The following is a 20,109-nucleotide window of genomic DNA, read 5'->3' on the forward strand; positions in this document are numbered from 1 at the left end:
AGTTAAATTGGGGTTGCTGGGCAGCACAGCTCGAAGGGATAGAAGGGCCTATTTCATACTGTATCTCAATGAATAAATAAATATTTTGTGATTGCAGCCCCTGGTTCTTGACTCTTAGGTACTCATCGTTGGCCCTGATAGACTCCATAAGCAATTCTGCATGTTCCTATTGGAAATACAGTTTCTTGCCCTTATCCTATTATCCTGGCAATCAGCCTGCTGAGGCTGAATCTATTTCAATAGATACTTTCAGAGTGTAAATCAGATATTATGATGTACATAAAACTAAAATATAATGACTTAGGATTAATCTGGTGCATTGCAGTCTCTGACATGTACTTCTGGCCATATAACCAGTGTGTTAAATCTCAAAATACATTTTTAAGGGGTAGGATAGGGACTGTAGAGAATGCATCACAATGCACCATGTAAGGTTGTAGTGTTGAGTCTTTATTAGGCACTGGTAAGGCCTCACTTGGAATATTGCGAATAGTTTTGCACCCCTTATCTGAGGAAGGATGGCTAAAATTAGAGAGGGTTCTGAGGAGGTTCTTGAGAATGATTCTGGGAATGAAAGGGTTTCTGCATGAGGACTGATTGACGGCTCTAGTCCTCTTCTCTCTAGAATTCAGAAGAATAAAGGGGAATCTCATTGAAACATGTTGAATGTTGAATTGCCTCAAGAAACTGGATGCAGAGAGGAGGTTTCCTATAGTGAGAGTCTAGGATCAGAGGCAACAGCCTCAGAATAGAGGGATGTCCATTTATAATGAGATAAGGAGGAATTCCTATAGCCAGAGAGTGGCAAATCTGTGGAATTCATTGCCACAGGTAGCTGTGGAGGCCAGGTTATTGGGTATATTTAAGGTAGAGGTTGATAGATACTTGATTAGTCAGGGCATGAAATGTTACAGGAAGAAGGCAAGAGATTGGGGCTGAGAGGGAAATGGATCAGCCATGGTGAAATGGCAAAGACTTGATGGGCCAAATGGCCTAATTCTGCTCCTATATGTTATGGTTTTACAGTCATATAATACTGGAAACAGTATCTAATCTGGGCTCATGCAACCACGTGAAGATCCTTATAACTTTTACATGCTTCCAGTCCCAGATTATCGGTATCTGATGCTGGCTACAAATCTGACATCGACAAAGCTCATAAACATTAAATTGCCTTAAATTCATTGCAGTCTCTTTGACACGGGAGTAAACTGATGCCATCTGCTGGTTGAGAACTCACAAGTTAAAAGTAAGCTAAAAATTGAAGTATTAATTAAATGAAATAATCCTCTGTGTAATTACTGATATAGGTTTAAACATTTACTTTTGATTATTCTTACTGTTATTTGAAGATAATATTAATATTATTCCTTAATATTAATATTCCTTCACCACTTAAATTACTACTGAAAGATTAAAAATGAAAATGTTATTCTGTGATTTGAAATACTAGCAAATAAAGTCTTGCTTTGCATCTTGTTAATAATATTACAGTATCACAACTAAGTAATGAATTTTAGAGATTGCAGTGTTAGCAGTGTAATAATGTGCACCAATTCAAAACCGATTGCTCTTGTAGTTGATGTGATATCAGCAGTTCTGAGTCTGCACCCAAAAGTCTTGCTGAATAATTTAAATGATACACGTGGTTGATATACATCACAAATCTTATGTTCTGAAAAAACTTTAATGTGCACATTAAAGACAAGAACAACATTTATCAAATGTAGTGCCGAGTTCAAATGGTACACCAACAACAGAATGCATTTCTGAAAACCAAATGTTCCCAGTGTGTTGTTGCATTTCAGACTACTAGTTTAACAATTCATTTTTCATTCTGCTGTTATAAAATTCCAATTAATTATGTATAATGGTATCATAATTGGGAAAAGAGTCATTACATTCATCTGGAGAGTGAAAAATGATAATAACTCTCCTTAAAACTATCTGACAATCCAATAAATAATAAAAAGAGATTTCAAAATTTACTTCTAATGACAATGGAGAATGTTACTTTATCTCTAAGTTTTGAATTATGCCACTAAAACCTCCCCCCGAATCAAACTTTAAGTGGTATGACGTGGGTTTTGTTACATAATTTACGTTTATTATCAGCTGTTCAAAGCCACTTTCCTCAGGTAAATCAAAATGCCAGTCATTTGACTTGGTTTACATACGTGGGAAGATGTCAATGGACAATCATTCACAGATTATTGGATTCAGATCCTGTCACTGTTTATTGTCCCACTGGCTCTACTGTATACTATGGAATGGTTACATGAGTTCTATGTTGGCAAGTCTGAGGTAATGCACTTTCTGAAAACTAATGATCACCCTATGATCATAAGAACAGTCGCACTCCCTTACATACCTGACACACCAACTGTGCACTGTACTCTGCTTTGAACTACAACTCTGCAGAACCCAATGAAAGATGACAATGCACAACTGTTATAATATATAGTATAATGTGTGTGTTTAGTGTTACACATGCTGTACAGCCATTATACTCTGTATCTGAAAGTCATACTTCCCCAGTTGGGGTGAAGGGTCTGACCTGAAACATAAGTTCCATTTCTATTTTTATAGATAATGAGTGTTTCCTACATTTTCCATTTTTATTGAAGTTACTGAGGGAAATTAAGCAGTAAAGTAAAGATGTTGATTCATCTTTGGAATACCAGGATTGAAATCAGAGAAAAAGATAGTTAAAAATTTTCACACTTGGAGTATTGGGAATCTTTGTAGTTTCTATGACATAAATAAAAAAAAAGCAGAGGTGATGAATTGAATTGAATGATCTTTATTGTCATTATACATAGGTACAATGAAACTCTGTTTGGCTTCGTCTCAGGCAATCAAACAAAGCAGTAGATAAAAACAAGATAGCAATAGAAAATTAGTATTAAATAGATAAGTAGCAGAAAATGAGTTGCAGCAGCACCAGAATATCACAGTAATGCACAAAGTGCCGTTAGAGTAAGTATTTGAGTCCTTGTGTGTGCATGTGTGTGCTCACAGTTTCAGTCATTGTTCTGTGGGAGTGGTGTGATGGAGGCCACAGCTCTGGGGTAGAAGCTGTTCCTCAGTCCATTTGTTCTGGCTTTTAGTGTCCTGAACATTTTACTGGACAGCAGCAGGTCAAATAGGGAGTGGCCGGGGTAGAATAGCTGGTATCCAGTCCTGGGAGCTCCATCCTGACAATTCACTGGGCCACCTTCACCATGCGATGCAGGTCTTGTCGTTCAGTGGCTGTGCAGCTGGCATACCACACTGTGGTGCTGTTGGTCAGGATGGTTTCAATTGTGCTTCTGTAGAAGTTAAGCAACAGCTTTTGTGGGAGTTTGACCTGTTTCAGCTTTCTGAGGAGGAAGAGTCTTTGTTGTGCTTTTTTTTACAAGCAGCGAGGTGTTGGTGGTCCATGTCAGCGAGGTGTTGGTGGTCCATGTCAGCGAGGTGTTGGTGATCCATGTCAGCGAGGTGTTGGTGGTCCATGTCAGCGAGGTGTTGGTGGTCCATGTCAGCGAGGTGTTGGTGATCCATGTCAGTGAGGTGTTGGTGGTCCATGTCAGCGAGGTGTTGGTGGTCCATGTCAGCGAGGTGTTGGTGGTCCATGTCAGTGAGGTGTTGGTGATCCATGTCAGCGAGGTGTTGGTGATCCATGTCAGCGAGGTGTTGGTGGTCCATGTCAGCGAGGTGTTGGTGGTCCATGTCAGCGAGGTGTTGGTGGTCCATGTCAGCAGTTTTGACAACATAGCTCCAAGGAACTTTAGGTTTTCCACACTTTCCACTACCTCTCCATGTATCTGGGCGGGGGGGGGGGGTACTCTGTCCTTTGATCTCCTGAAGTCAATGATCATCTCTTTTGTTTTAGAAGTGTTAAGGACCAGGTCATTGTCCTTACCCCACTCTGTCAGATGATCCATCTTGCCCTGTAGGCTGTTTCATCCTCATCCGAGATCAGGCCAACCACTGTGGTATTGTCCGCAAATTTAATTATGGAGTTGGAGGTGCAGATGGGGGTGCAGTCATGTGTGAAGAGTGTGTGGAGCATAGGGCTATTTTTAAGATGAGGGTGGAGGAGGTGTGCTTACAACTCTGACTTGCTGTGGCTGGTCTGCGGGAAAGTCCATGTACCCCCAGATTTGGATTTCATGTCCTGGCAAAAAAAAACTGTTGGTGTTTGCTTTATCTATGCTTCTCACAAAATGTAAAAACTTTCTTAAGGTTGCCCCTCATTATCCTGCTTTCCAAGAAATAGAGACCAACCTCTCCTTATAAATCAGGCCCTCTAGTGCTGGCAATACCCTCAGATCTCTTTCTAACAACATTGTGCTTATATTTAAAACCATTCCAAAGACAAGCACAGAAACCACAGGTCGGTGATCGATGGGAAAGTTACTGGCAGGAATTCTGAGAAACGTCATCCATCTGGATGAAAAGGGCAAGGCCTGATTGGGGTAATCGGTCTGGCTTTATGTGTTTGGGAACTCAATTCTCACAGATTTGATTGAGCCTTGAGAGGAGGTGATCAAGAGGATGCAGAAGGACAAGGTGATAGATGGTGGTCTCTCGTGATAGATTAGTCTAGAAAGCGACCGGTGACCAGGAGGATGCATAGTGAGCAAGAGAATTGGAAGTGAGGATGGCTTGCCTAGATGGGAAGAGTTGTTGGAAAGAGGATGGGAAAGGAATGCTGTAGATAGTAGTGTGCTGTAGGGGTTCTTCTATTTGTCACATATTATTGATTTGAATAAGGATGTAAATGGCATGATTAATAAACTCTGAGAATGTTGATAATTACAACAGGGTCCAGATAAACTTGGAAAGTGGGAAAGTGAATAGCAGATAAAGTTTAATTGAAGCATGCACAAGGTAATGCATTCTGGGGAGTTAAATCGGGGAGAACATAGACAGTGAATGATAAGATACTGGGGAGTGTTGTAGAACAGAGAAGCCTTGGGGTACAAGTACATATTAGTAGCAGAAATAGACCAAGTGCTGAAGCAGACATATAGCGCACTTGATTTCATTGAACAGAAAATAGAGAGCAAGAGTTGGGACATCATCTTAAAGTTTTACAAGACATTTCAGAGATCTAGCCTGGAATATTGTGTGCATTTCTAGTCAGCATACCAAGAATATTGACAAGAATTTTGCCAGACCTCCAAGATTTGAGTTGTGAGGAAAGACCGCACAGACTGAAATTTGTGCCTGGAGTGAAAGAGTCTGAGAGGTGATCTTATTCAAGATTCAAGATCCAATATTTAAAATGATTGACTGTCATTTCCAGTACCCAAGTGTAAAGGAGAACAAAACAATTCTTACTTTAGATGTGATGCAGCAAGAAGAAGAACACAATACATATGAACACATAAAATAGCTTATATACACAGATTAATTGTACGTCCATAATGTCTCCTAATGTACAAGATTGACTGTACATAAGGTAACTGACAGAAAATGATAAAGTAGTGATGCTTCGGGGTGTAGAGAAGGCTTAGTGAGGAGAAGTATTGATCAGCCTTATTACTTGGGGAAAGTAACTCTTTTGAGTCTGGTTGTCCAGGTGTGCATGCTACATAGCCTCCTCCTTGATGGGAGTGGGACAAGCAGTCCATGAGCAGGGTGCTTGGGCACTATCAAAATGTCACTGGCCCTTTCTTAGCATCTTTCTGCATATATGTCCTTGATGGCAGGTAGGCAGGATCCTGTGATGCATTATAGAGCCTTCCTGTCTGCCAGAGTGCAGTTTCTGTATTATGCAGTGGATTTAGCTTATTGTAATGGTTTACAAAATCATGAAGGGTATAGATTAAAGTGACTGATTACAGTACCTTCCCAAGGGTAGAGGGAGAGGGGGTAGGTTTAAGGAGAGAGGGGAGAGATTTGAAAGAGACCTGAGGGATAGGGTTTATTTTTATACAGAAGGTGGTGGTTATATGAAACGAGCTGCTAGAAGAAATGGAAGAGATGGGTGCAATTATGATGGCTAAAAGGCATTTGGATAGGTTCATGGATAGGGAAAGTTTGGGGAGGTATGGGCCAAATGTAGGCAGATGGTACTAACTGGGGAATATTTTTTTTCTGCATTGATGAGTTGGGCCAAAGGGTCTGTTTCCATGCTGTAGAACTCTAGGACTCCAAAGATAAGTTCGTGTCTCCACAGTTGCCGTCTGACCTGGTGAACGTCTTGCTTATTATTTCAGATTTCCAGCCTCTGCAATCATTTAAATTTTCTGTGCAAGTTCAATCAGAACAAGTAATAAGATCTTTTCTCATATCCTAGACTAGAGAGACAAAAAGTGCTAAAAATTGTATTGAAGTAGAAAAATAATTAGACTGTTTTGCTCCTTATGCCAACTCAGCCATTGAGAAAGATCATGGATCATCCTTGACCATAATTCCCATATTAATTCAATATCCCTTCATTCTTTTGATATCTTAAAATTTATTGATCTGTACCTTGGATGCATGGAATGACTAAGCCCCCCCCCCCCAGCTTTTTAAAAATTTCAAAGATCCACCACTCTTTTGAAGAAGGAAGTTCTTTTAATCTCAGTCCTGAATGTCCTAATCATTAGACTGAAATTGCAGCTCTGGACATCCCAGCAGGAAGACGCATCATGTTAATATTTATCTTATCGAGTATCCATAGAACCATAGAACACTACAGCACAATACAGGCCCTTCAGCCCTCCATGTTGTGCCGACCCTTATAATCCTTTAAAAAACGTACTAAACCCACACTACCCCATAACCTTCCATTTTTCTTTTATCCATGTGCCTGTCCAAGAGGCTCTTAAATACCCCTAATGTTTTAGCCTCCACCACCATCCCTGGCAAGTCACTCCAGGCACTCAGAACCCTCTGTGTAAAAAACTTACCCCTGATGTCTCCCTTAAACTTCCCTCCCTTAATTTTGTACATATGCCCTCTGGTGTTTGCTATTTGTGCCCTGGGAAACAGGGACTGACTATCCACCCTATCTATGCCTCTCATAATCTTGTAGACCTCTGTCAAGTCCCCTCTCATTCTTCTACGCTCCAAAGAGAAAAGTCCCAGCTCTGCTAACCTTGCTTCATATGACTTGTTCTCCAAACCAGGCAACATGCTGGTAAATCTCCTCTGCGCCCTCTCCATAGCTTCTACTTCCTTCCTATAATGAGGTGACCAGAATTGAACACAATACTCTAAGTGTGGTCTCACCAGAGATTTGTAGAGTTGCAACATGACCTCTCTACTCTTGAACTCAATCCCCCTGTTAATGAAGCCTAGCATCCCAGGGGCCTTCTTAACTACCCTATCAATCTGTGCAGCGACCTTGAGGGATGTATGGATTTGAACCCCAAGGTCCCTTTGTTCATCCACACTGTTAAGTAACTGACCATTAATCCTGTACTCAGTCTTCTGGTTTGTCCTTCCAAAATGCATCACCTCACACTTGTCTGGATTGAACTCCATCTGCCATTTTTCTGCCCAACTCTGCAGCCTGTCTATATCCTCTTGTAACCTTCGACCACCTACAGCTCCATCCACAACTCCTCCAAGTTTCGTGTCATCTGCAAACTTACTCACCCATCCTCCCACCTCTACATCCAGGTCATTTATAAAAATCACAAATAGTAGGGGTCCCAGGACAGATCCCTGTGGCACTCCACTAGTCACCGACCTTCAGGCAGAATACTTTCCTTCAACAACTACCCTCTGCTATCTTCCTTTAAGCCAATTTTTTATCCAAACAGCCAAGGTTCCACTTATCCCATGCCTCATGACTTTCTGGATGAGTCTCTCATGAGGGACCTTGTCAAATGCTTTGCTAAAGTCCTTAAATGTTTTAATGAGATTACCTCTCCTTTGAAATTCAGAATATAAAATTAGTCATCTTAATTTATCTTGATACAATAATCCTCCTCATTTCTAGATTCAATCTGATGAACCTTTACTGTGCTTTCTCAATTACAAGTCAGTTCCTCCTTTGATAGGGACATTGGAAGCTCAGTGATTTCTTTGCTGTGGGTAGGTGACTGAAGCTGAACACAATGCTGTGTACTAAGCCTCACCAATATCATATACAATTTGAACATAACATCCCAGCTCTTGTATTTGATACTTTGATTTATGAAGGCCAATATGCCAAAAAGTTATCTTTATGATCCTGTCTACATGTGATGCCACTTTCAGGAAATTATAGATCTGTATTCCCAGTTCATTTTGTTCTATCACACATTTCAACACTGTACTGTTCACTCTCGGAGTCCTACCCTGGTTTGTCCTGCCAAAGTGCAACACCTCCCACTTGTCTGCATTTAGAGCAGAGATAAGGAGGAATTTCTTTAGCCAAAGGTTGGTGAATCTGTGGAATTCTTTGCCATAGATGGCTCGGGAGGTCAAGTCTTTGGATATATTTAAAGTGGGAGATGATAGGTTCTTGGATTAGTAAGGAAATTAATGGTTGTAGAGAGAAGGTAAGAGAATGGGGTTGGAAGTGTTAATAAATTAGCCATGATTGAATGGCAGAGTAAACTTGATGGGCTGAATGGCCCAATTATGCTCATATGTGTTGTGGTCTAAATCAATATCATATTTTAATGAGCAACAGAGCACATACTAATTACTTCTGAACCTGTACATAACTATTCCATGTGTGGTCTCCCCGCGCCCTATATAATTGAAGCAAAGCTCAAAAACATAGAGATATGCATTGCAATCTATTAATGCTACAATTTGAATTATGTTTGTAATATATTCTTGTATAACATTAAAATAAAAACTTTGTAATATGAGTTTGGAAATCTACAAAATGAACAAATTTGCTATTTCTTTTTACTGCTGCATTTTATTCATGAATATTCGTTCTGCAGAGACAATGGGCACAATCCTGTTAATGTCATTAAGACACAGCATTAGTTATTTTTATTGTTTTGTGTACTAGATATTATTAACAATAAGTGCATCTGATTTAAGCTGCCAGCCAAATCAAACCTTGAATGTACAGATGCACCAGTTGTGCAGTTTCTGGGCTCTATGTACCTTCAAATATATTGAGATCCAAGATCTAATGTGACAGAGTCAGCACCGAGATCATAGCCACTGTTAAACTTGTGTTTCAGAGCTAAGATGAGAATAATGACAGACTATAGCTGACAGACAGAGAATAAGGACAGTATGTTCTTATTTAAGTAAAGGCCATAACCATTCATCAGTATGGATAGAATTTTGTAACAGCTTAGAATGCTATTGCCTGGAAAATGGGGTGCTCCCTTTTCTTGGCCTGTTCACAACAGCTTTTTAAAACTGAAGGAAACACTAATTAAGAAGATATTTAGGATGGCTTTCACCGAGAACTGGGTGCAGAAACAAGATCTATGAGGATCCCAGCATCAGTTGTAACTGCTGCATCATTGTTGCACATACTACTAGATAGTGAGTCATCTCCTAAAGTGTAGTAGACAATAGACAATAGACAGTAGGTGCAGGAGTAGGCCATTCGGCCCTTCTAGCCAGCACTGCCATTCACTGTGATCATGGCTGATCATACACAATCAGTACCCCGTTCCTGCCCTCTCCCCATATCCCTTTACCCCGCTATCTATAAGAGCTCTATCTAACTCTGTATTGAATGCATCCAGAGACTTGGCCTCCACTGCCTTCTGGGGCAGAGCATTCCACATATCCACCACTCACTGGGTGAAAAAGTTTTTCCACATCTTTGTTCTAAATGGCCTACCCCTTATTCTTAAACTGTGGCCTCTCGTTCTGGAGTCACCCATCAGCGGGAACATGCTTCCTGCCTCCAGTGTGTCCAATCCCTTAATAATCTTATGTGTTTCAATCAGATCCCCTCTCATCCTTCTAAATTCCAGTGTATACAAGCCCAGCCCAATTTTTCAACATATGACAGTCCCGCCATTCCGGGAATTAACCTTGTGAACCTACTCTGCACTCCCTCAATAGCAAGACTGTCCTTCCTCAAATTTGGAGACCAAAACTGCACACAATACTCCCGGTGGGGTCTCACCAAGTCCCTGTACAGCTGCAGAAGGACCTCTTTACTCCTATACTCAATTCCTCTTGTAATCATAACAGAGACAGCACGACAGCTGAAAACATTTAGCTACACACACAAAATGCTGGAGGAGCTCAGCAAGTCAGGTAGCATCTCTGGAAATGAATAAACAGTCGATGTTCGGGGCTGAGACCCTTCATCAGGATTGGAAAGGAAAAGAAAATGCCAGAATAAAAAAGTTGGGAGGAGGGGAAGAAGGAAAGTTAAAATGTGATAGGTGATGCCAGGTGAGTGGCAAAGGTAAAAGACTGGTGAGGAGAGTGGGAAGGAGAAGGGGCTCCAGGGGATGATAGGCACGTGAGAAGAAGAAAGAAGCCATAGTGGAGGATAGAAGAAGAGGGGATGGGGAGGGAAAAAATTTACTGGAAGGAGAAATCAATATTCATGCCATCAGGTTGGATGCTATGCAGAAGGAATATAAGGAGTTTCTCTTCCGCCCTGAGGGTGACCTCATCTTGGCACAACAAGAAGGCATGTTGAAATAGGAATGGAAATTAAAATGCTTGGCCATCAGCAAGGTCTGCTTTACGTGGATGGATTGGAGCAGAGGCGCTTGACGAAGCACTCTTCCGATTCACGATGTGTCTCATCAATGTAAAGGAGGTCGCATTGGGAACACCAGACACAATAGATGACCCCTGCAAATTCACAGGACAAGTGCTGCCGCATCTGTAAGGACTGTTTGGGGCCTTGAGTGGAGGTGAGAGAGGAGGTGAATGGGCATGTGTAACACTTAGGCTGCTTGCAAGGATAAATATTGGGAGGGAGATTATGAGGAGTGGGACAAATGGACAAAGGATTCATGGAGGGACCGATCCTTGCAGAAAGCAGTGGTGGGGGTGGGAGGGATGTAAAAAGATCCATATGGGTAGGACCCCTTTGGAGATGGCGCAAGTTGCAGACAATGATATGTTGGATGTGATGTGGATAGTAAGTAAGACATGAGGAGCTCCATCATTGTTAAGGTGGCAAGAAGATAGGGTGAGTGCAGATGTTCAGAAAATGGAGGAGATATGGGTGAGGGCAGCATCAATGGTGGAGGGAGGGGAGCCACATTCTTTGAAAAAGGAGGACATCTCAGATGCCCTAGGAAGGAAAGCCTTATCCTGGGAACAGATGCAGTGGAGATGAGGGAACGGAGAAAAGGGAATAGCATTTTTACTGGAGATGGGGTGGGGAGGGAAGAAGTATAGTCAAGATGACCTTGCTGTTTGGTAAGTTTATAAAGATGTCTATCAACAGTTTGTCTCTAGAGATGAAGACAGAAAGATCAAGAAAGGGGAGGGTTGTGTCAGAAATGGACCGAGTGAATTTAAGGTCAGGGTGGAAGTTAGAGGCAAAGTTGATGAAATTTGGCAAGTTCAGCATGGCTGCATGAAGCAACACCAATTCAGTCATCAATGTAATGGGGGAAGACTTTTAAAGAAGCCATTGTAACATTGCCTGAAAGGGGAGAGAAAAAGGGGTGATTATAGACATGAAGGGTGGATACCTCTGTAGTAGATTCAGTTAATGGATCCCTTTGCAGTGAGTGGCTGTTAGCCATTGCAATTTGCAGGCTAATCAAGGTATAATAATCACTGAATGAAGATTGTAAGTGATTTTACTAAAATAGTAGACAACGAGTTAATGGAGTTATGGTAAATTGAAGGGAAAAGCTGGAAGATGGTGTGTCCCGAGGGATTGTTTTTGTTATTATCACATGTACTGAGGTACAATAAAAATCTTTTCTTACATGCTATCCATACAGATGATTTCATTACATCAGTACATGGAGTAATACAAGAGAAATACAATAACAGAATGTAGAATATTATGTTACAGTTACAGAAAAAGTGTGGTCAAGTCAAACCATAATGCACAAGGTTAAATTATGAGTGCAGGAGTCCATATTATCATGCAGGAAATCCTTTCAGTATTTTGATAATAGTGGGATGGAAGCTATCCTTGAGCTTGGCAGTATGTGCTTTCAGGCTTTTGTATTTTCTTGTAAAGAATGTGGCGCATTAACTGCCATCTATTTCTCAAACATTGTTCAATGTGCTTTTGAATTTTTTTTCTTTATTTTATGATAAAAGTTGCCGATTTCTTTCAAAAACTTTGGTTTCTGTCAGTAGCGGACAAAAATTGTGCTAACTGACCTTATGATATTGTCAGGCATGCAACAGGCAAAAGTGAATAATGTCAGTCACACTTGGACATCTCCAGGCCACTTTGCCAATAGTTGACAAAGGACCGAGAAGTATCTGCTTGCACCATCTACTATCTGCAAGATGGGTTAATTTCTTGGTATATATGTTAACTCTGGGGATTTATGCTAACAAGGGTCAAGACCGAACTGTGCTATTGCTCCAATTCTCTTCTCAGTCTTTGTTGATGCAATGCTACTGCTCACTTCCAAACAACTTTCTACTAGATCAGGTTATCTTTATTTGTTACTGTACCTCGAAATGTACATGAAATGTATTATTTCCATCAAGTCAAATCAGTCAAATCAATCCTCAAATGACTCTATTTTGAAGGTCAAGACCCAAACACAACAGAAAACTTGTGCTTTAGGGGATAGCAAAGATCCTCCTGTATGTTTAAGTGGCATGGACCTCCTGAGCATGCTCTGTTGTTGTTAAGTGGTTATTGACATGTGGTGTTATTGTATTTGTCTTTTTATGATTGTTGCATGTTTTCCCTTTGAGGATGTCGTGTTTAGCTCTCAGCAGGCCCAGTACTAGAGATGTGATAAACAAATGCAGCCATGTTGCATAGCGTTCAGGAAGCTGTCATAGTAATTCTGAGGTGCCTAGGGGCAACTCATGTAGCAGCAGAACTCTCAATGGATATGATTACATATTCTCATTTCAGCCTGATACGACTAAAAAGCACAACTGCTTCCAAGGTCAATACAGTCAACAAATATGCCTTACTTCATTTAAACAAACTATCTCTGCTTAAAACTAATGGAAAGAATACTGATTGTGGACGGATGTGGCCTTGTAGGACTACACGGAGGAAGCGTGGCTGCAGGTCAGGGATACAAGTGCACTAAAGGAAATGGGGTTTTAAACTCTCAATACCAACTATCTTGCTGGCAAACATGCAGTGTCTGGTGAATAAAATTAATGATCTCAGAGCCGGGCTGCTGAATCAGAGGGACATTAAGATCACATATGTTCTTTGTTTTACGGAATCCCGGTTAGATGCAGAAATTCAGATCGACGGTGTTTACTGCTCGCAGTCAGGATAGATCTATAGAGTCTCTCAAAAGCAGAGATGGAGGAGTATGCCTCATGATCAACTCTCTTTGGTGCACAAATATATCAGTGCTGTTCCAATTCTATTCACCAGACCTGGAATATCTAGCAATAAAATGCCATCCTTTTTACCTACCGCAGGACATTTCTGGGGTCATATTGGTAGCAGTATACATTCCACCTCAGGCCAATGTCCATCAGGCTTTAGATGATCTGAGCAATGGGATCAATATGCAAGAAACAGCACACCCTAATGCCTTCACCATCATTTTGAGGGATTTAAATCAGGCCAGTCTGGAAAAAATCACTAAGCAATCACCATCAATAGATCACTTGCAGTACTAGAGGAACAACACACTGGACCATTGTTATACCACCATCCAGAATGCCTACCGTGCTATTCCACACCCTCACTTCGGGAAGTCTGATCACCTGGATGTACTTCTACTCCCTGAGTATAGGCAGAGACTGAAGACTGCAGCACCAGTAGTGAGGACCAAGAAGTTATGGACAAGGGAAACACAGGCGTGCGTACAGGACTGCTTTGAATCGGTGGACTGGACTCCGGTGGACTGGAGATTCATCTTCAAACCTTGATGAGTATGCTGCAGTTGTTACTGACTTCATTAAAACCTGAGTGGATGAGTGTGTGCCTACATAGACTTACTGTACATTCCCAAACCAAAAGCCATGGATGAACCAGGAGGTACATCGTCTGCTGAAGGCTAGATCTGTGGCATTCAAGTCCGGTGACCCAGGCCTGTACCAGAAAACCAGGTATGATTTGCGGAGGGCTATTTCAAGGGTGAAGAGACAATTCTGAATGAGGTTGGAGGCGACATCAGATGCACAGCAACTCTGGCAGGGTCTGCAAGACATTACTTCCTGCAAAGTGAAACCCAAGAGCTTGAATGGCAGCGATGCTTCACTACCAGATGAACTCAACGCCTTGTAGCACGCTTTGAAAGGGAGAACACAACTACAGCTGTGAAGATCCCTGCTGCACATGATGACCCTGTGATCTCTGTCTCAGAGGCTGATGTTAAGCTGTCTTTAAAGAGAGTGAACCCTCACAAGGCAGAAGGTCGCAATAGAGTACCTGGTAAGGCTCTGAAAACTTGTGTCAACCAACTGACAGGAGTATTCAAAGCCAATTTCAACCTCTTACTGCTCCCGGCAGAAATTCCCACTTCCTTCAAAAAGGCAACAATTACTAGTGTCTAAGAAGAATAATGTGAGCTTTCTTAATGATTATTACCCAGTAGCACTCACATTTACAGTGATGAAATGCTTTGAGAGGTTAATCATGACTAGACTGAATTCCTGCCTCAGCAAGGACCTGGACCCATTGCAATTTGCCTTTCACCACAATAGGTCAATGGCAGATGCAATCTCAATGACTTTTCACACAGCTTTAGACCACCTGAATGACACAAACACCTATGTCAGGATGCTGTTCATCAACTATAGTTCAGCATTTAATGCTATCATTTCCACAATCCTAATTGGGAATTTACAGAACCTGGACCTCTGTGTCTCCCTTTGCAATTGGGCCCTTGACTTCATCACTGGAAGACCACAATCTGTGCTGATTGGTGATAACATTTTCTCCTCGCTGACGATCAACACTGGTGCACCTCAGGAGTGTGTGCTTAGCCCACTGCACTACTTTCTCTATACCCGTGACTGTGTGGCTAGGCATAGCTCAAATACCATCTGTAAATTTCCTGATGATACAACCATTGTTGGTAAAATCTCAGGTGGTGATGAGAGGGTGTACAGGAGTGAGATATGCCAACTAGTGAAATGGTATCCCAACAACAACCTGGCAATCAACATCAGTAAGACGAATGAGCTGATTGTGGACTTCAGAAAGGGTAAGATGAAAGAATACATTCCAATCCTCATAGAGGGACCAAAAGTGGAGAGAGTGAGCAGTTTCAAATTCCTGGGTATCAAGATCTCTGAGGATCTAACCTGGTCCCAACATATCGATGCAGTTATAAAGGCAAGACAGCGACTATACATCACTAGGAGTTTGAGGAGATTTGGTATGTCAAAGAATACATTCAAAAACTTCTATAGTTGTACCGTGGAGAATGGTCTGACAGGCTGCATCACTGTTCAGTATGGAGACGCCACTGTGCAGGACTGAAAGAAGATACAGAGGGTTGTAAATTTAGTCGGCTCCATCTTGGATACTAACCTACAAAGTACCCAGGACATCTTCAAGGAGCAGTACCTCAGAAAGGCAGCATCCACTATTAAGGAGCCCCAGCCCTTCTGTCACTGTTACCACTAGGTTGGAGGTACAGAAGCCTGAAGACACACACTCAGCCATTCAGGAATAGCTTCTTCCCTTCTGCCATCTGATTCATAAATGGACATACTACCCTTGAACATGTCCTCAATTTCTTAATATATATTATTTTTTTGCACAATTTCTAATCTATTCAATATTCCTATACTGTAATTGATCAACTTTTTAAATTTTTATTATTATTTTATTTTATTTCTTCTATATTATGTATTGCATTGAACTGCATCATGACAGATGTTGATAATAAACATTTCTGATTCTGAGAGGTGTCTCCACTGCTGCCTCCACAAAATCCTACAGACTCTTTAGTGTGATAATTGAGCAATATTCAACAACCCCTTCCAGTCTGATTTGCTTGGCATTGAGATTTTAACCCAATCATCCAGCAGCAGTGGGCAGATTATCAGATTCTTGCAACAGGCACTGCACCCCATGCTCTGTCATTGCAAGAAATTACCAAGTCAAAATCCTTTCATGGATGTTCTATTATTTCATGGATATTCTTTCTGATCTGTTATTAATTAAAATGGAAAAGGTGTGTCACCTGTCCACACTGTTGAATATCATTTATTCTATCAACAACATCTATGTTTGTTGCTATGGACTCCTATGCTGGCTCGAATGAACTCCAGTGAAAGCCAGTCTTAAGCAGTCTTGGTAACAGGTTCTCACTATCCCTATTGTCTATCCTCTTCATCATTTGAAGTACATGTGTTGGATCTCCTCTCAGTTTCACTTGTTCCAACAACTACAATGCCATGCTCTCCATGTTCCTCATCCCTGGATCTTTGTTAGATTGGTAGGCTAAGACAAGCAGGATACCATGAATCATTTCTGGGGATTGTGTGGATTAGGTCAACGGTATCTAGAGATCTGAAAAAAAATGGGAAGAAATCTAATTAAAATGTACACATTTCTTTCTGGGATCAACAAGCAAGTTGCAGACCAGGGGAACCACAATCTCAGAATAAGGGCTGTAGTGTTCTCGCACAGGTGTAAAATCTCTGAACTAAACACCAAGTATACACCAGTTAATGAGGCGCGATCCCAGTAAGATTAACCGTTTACTGTTCACTCTTCCACATTTAATGTATGGTGAAAACTGTTGATAAAACCATACAAAATATATACAGTATTTGTTTCCTTCTTGGCATCACATTTACATCATAAATTCTTGCAAAAATAAAACTACAACAAACTATATTACATTAAAGTACAACATATGATCAGAATCTACCTACGCCATCAATTACTTTAAATACACTTCAACACAAACTATTCGCAACTCTTTAAATAACAAAGAACATAAACTTTATCAAACGTCATTACTTTTAAAAGAATCAGCATTAACATTTTTATTTCAACGTATCGATTATCTTATGAACTTACGGCATTGCTTCTATGATGTTTCTAGTGCGTAGAAAGAAAACTTTTCTCGCGCTGATCCTGCACACACAAGCCCCCTCCTTCCCGTTTCTCCAAACCGGTATTTTCCCACAGGACGCAGCAAAACCGGATGTGATGTCATCGCTTACCGTGATATATCACAGACAACGAATTTACTTTCAACAACCTTAAGTTTAACTAGAAAACAATTACAAACGAATTACTAAAGCAAAAATATAATAAACTAAACAAATGCCTTAAGGGCAACACAAGAGCTAATCTATATTTAACGCATGCAGAGTATGGTAAATTTTTGGAATTTTTTACTTACGACTATATAAATTCAGTCGTCAGGTTCTCTTAAATCAGAGATGGACTGATCCTGGATATTAAAGTGATAGTAGAGAAAAGCATATCAGATAAGAAGATCAACTATTTTTGGATGAATGGCAAAACAGACATGAAGGGCTGAGGGGCCCACTCCTGTTTTTATTTGTTATGCTCTGATGTACTATTCTTTCTGTAGTTCACCATGTCACCAAGTTCAGTGACATTAGCAAACATTACAATTTAACCCTGGAGATATAGTATGTATACTGTAAGTCCAAGAGACTGACAGTGTAACCATCCCTTAGGAATTCTAATGTAGGCTTGCTTTCAGACTAAGAAAATCTTTTACTTCTACTCTCTGTTTTTGTTTTGTTTTCTTTTTCTACGTTGTTGCAGACCCCTGTATTGCATTGGCTTCTATGTTGATGACCAGCCAATTTTGTGAGCTGTTATCAAATGATCTTTAATGTCCTTCTCCACAACATAAGCCACATCTCCCTCACCAAATTTCTGTGTAGCGTCATCAAAAATTTCTGATGACGCTAGAGCATTATGTACTTAATTACTTATTAAGATACGGTGTGGACTAGCCCTTTCAGCTCTTCACTCTGCACCACCCAGCAACCCCCAAATTAATCCTAGCCTACTCATGGGACAATTTACAATGACTGATTAATCTCCCAATCAGTATGTCTTTGGACTGTGGGAGGGAACCGAAGCAACCAGAGGAAACCCATGTGCTCATGGACAGAACATACAAGCTACTTATGGACAGCAATGGGACTTCACTTATAATCATTAGCTCAGCTCATTGAGTAATGATTTGATCTGTATGAACAGAATGCAAGACAAGCATTTCACTGTATCACAGTATGTGACAATACTAAACATCCGAAGCCCAATAAATTAGATGTGACACAACAAGCTAGTTGCTGGAAGATCTCAGCAGATCAGGTTGGAGGAGCTCAGTGGGTCATGCTGGTGTCTCTGAACAAGCCTTGATTTTCTTTTAACAATTCCATCCTGGCTTTCTTTTATCAATTTCCTTTTGACCACGTGATATTGATTTCTGCCTTTGTTTATAGTTGAACTTTCCCCATCATCAAGATTATTCTGACTGGATTGTCGTTACTGGATTAATTTCTTTACCTTATTTAGAACATGCGTCTAACTTCTATAACTTTCTGAAAGCAGAATTCACTAAATTTAAGATGGTTGGATGTTTATGGTCAGAGCTTCTGAAATCCCCTCCTTTATCAACTGGATCAACTGGCTTATCTACTTTAAGAGAAACCAAATTCAACACTCTTCTGTAACTGTTTCTCTTGACTGTTTATGTAATGTATATTCCAGTCTATACTGTTATTTTTTTTGCAATTTCTCTGCTAATTTGTTCCTTCGTAATATTCCAAAAATGAGAACCACAGAACAGTTCCAGTAGTGGAATCACACCTCCATTGTTTCTTAGCTTTAAAAAAGATAAGATTCTTTCCTTGATTATTTCAGAACATTATTTCCCTCTCCACTGCTGCAATGTTCTCCAAAATCGTTACTACATATTTCCCTCATTTCTTCCCTTCTCAGTCTACCCAGCAATATGTGGAACTAATCCCTGTTCTCATTTTAGCCAGGGCTTTACTGTTTCTGTTATGTTTTGCCACTTCAAAACATTAAAACTAATTGAAAACAAAACAAGGAGTTAGTGAATAAATGTGTGTACTCTGTCACTCTCATCATTGTCGGATTTTTCATCAGCAACATGCAGATTAGTACTCTTTTTGAACTGCAACTGGACCATCTTTATTTCTTCCCTGGGCATGCAGTCCATTTACTTTTGTCTACCCAATGCGCTCTTTGAATGTGTTCTACTTAGTTTCATTTTTTGCAAGTTTCACCATTAAATCAGCATTTGTCTAGTATATGTGAATCCCTGCCAAATGTTAAGAATATTTGTTCAGCCAGGCCAGCTTCTGTTTCGATGTTGCAATTTTGTTTATGCTCACTTTCTTTCCTGACTGCAACTCTGAGTTATTTTCATTGATACAGTAATTTCAATCGCCCTTTTAAATGTAAGCTGTGCTTCGGGTAAGGTACGTCTTTGAATGCTTTCTTACAAGATTCCACAATCTATACACTCTCTCAGTGCAAACACAAGAAAATCTGCAGATGCTGGAAATTCAAGCAACGCACACAAAATGCTGGTGGAATGCAGCAGGCCAGGCAGCATCTACAGGAAGAAGTATAGTCGATATTTTGGGCTGCAACCCTTCGTCAGGACTAACGGGAAAAAGAGATAGTAAGAGATTTGAAAGTGGGAGGGGGAGGGGGAGACCCAAAGTGATAGGAGAAGACGGGGGGGGGGGGGGGGAGAGATGAAGCTGGGAAGTTGGTTGGCAAAAGGGATACAAGGCTGGAGAATGGAGAGTATCATAGGATGGAAGGCCTTGAAAGAAAGAAAGGGGGAGGGGAGAACCAGAAGAAGATGGAGAACAGGCAAGGAGTTATTGTGAGAGGGAACAAGAGAATAAAAAAAATAAAATTTAAAAATTAAGGGTGCATTATTAAGCCCGCATTGAATTGATGATGCTTGGACACTCTCTTCAAATCAGCCATGTACACTGAAATGCACACCCCATCCTTTTGATTCTACTTATAAAACCTAAGGCGTTCTTCGATCAGCAATGGTTTTGGTTCAAAATGTTCATTCATTACTTTTACAGTATCAGCAAAGTTCATTTTGGCTGGTTTGGTTGGAG

General features: G+C 40.6%; 1 protein-coding gene across 2 annotated transcripts in view; it reads left to right on the top strand.

The window, feature by feature from the left end:
* LOC132378383 (cadherin-12-like) overlaps positions 1–20,109 on the top strand; it is a 401,775-nt gene that overhangs the window by 91,411 nt on the left and 290,255 nt on the right. The window lies entirely within an intron of this gene.

This window comes from Hypanus sabinus, chromosome 20 (genome assembly GCF_030144855.1).
Source record: "Hypanus sabinus isolate sHypSab1 chromosome 20, sHypSab1.hap1, whole genome shotgun sequence".
NCBI classification, from domain to species: domain Eukaryota; kingdom Metazoa; phylum Chordata; class Chondrichthyes; order Myliobatiformes; family Dasyatidae; genus Hypanus; species Hypanus sabinus.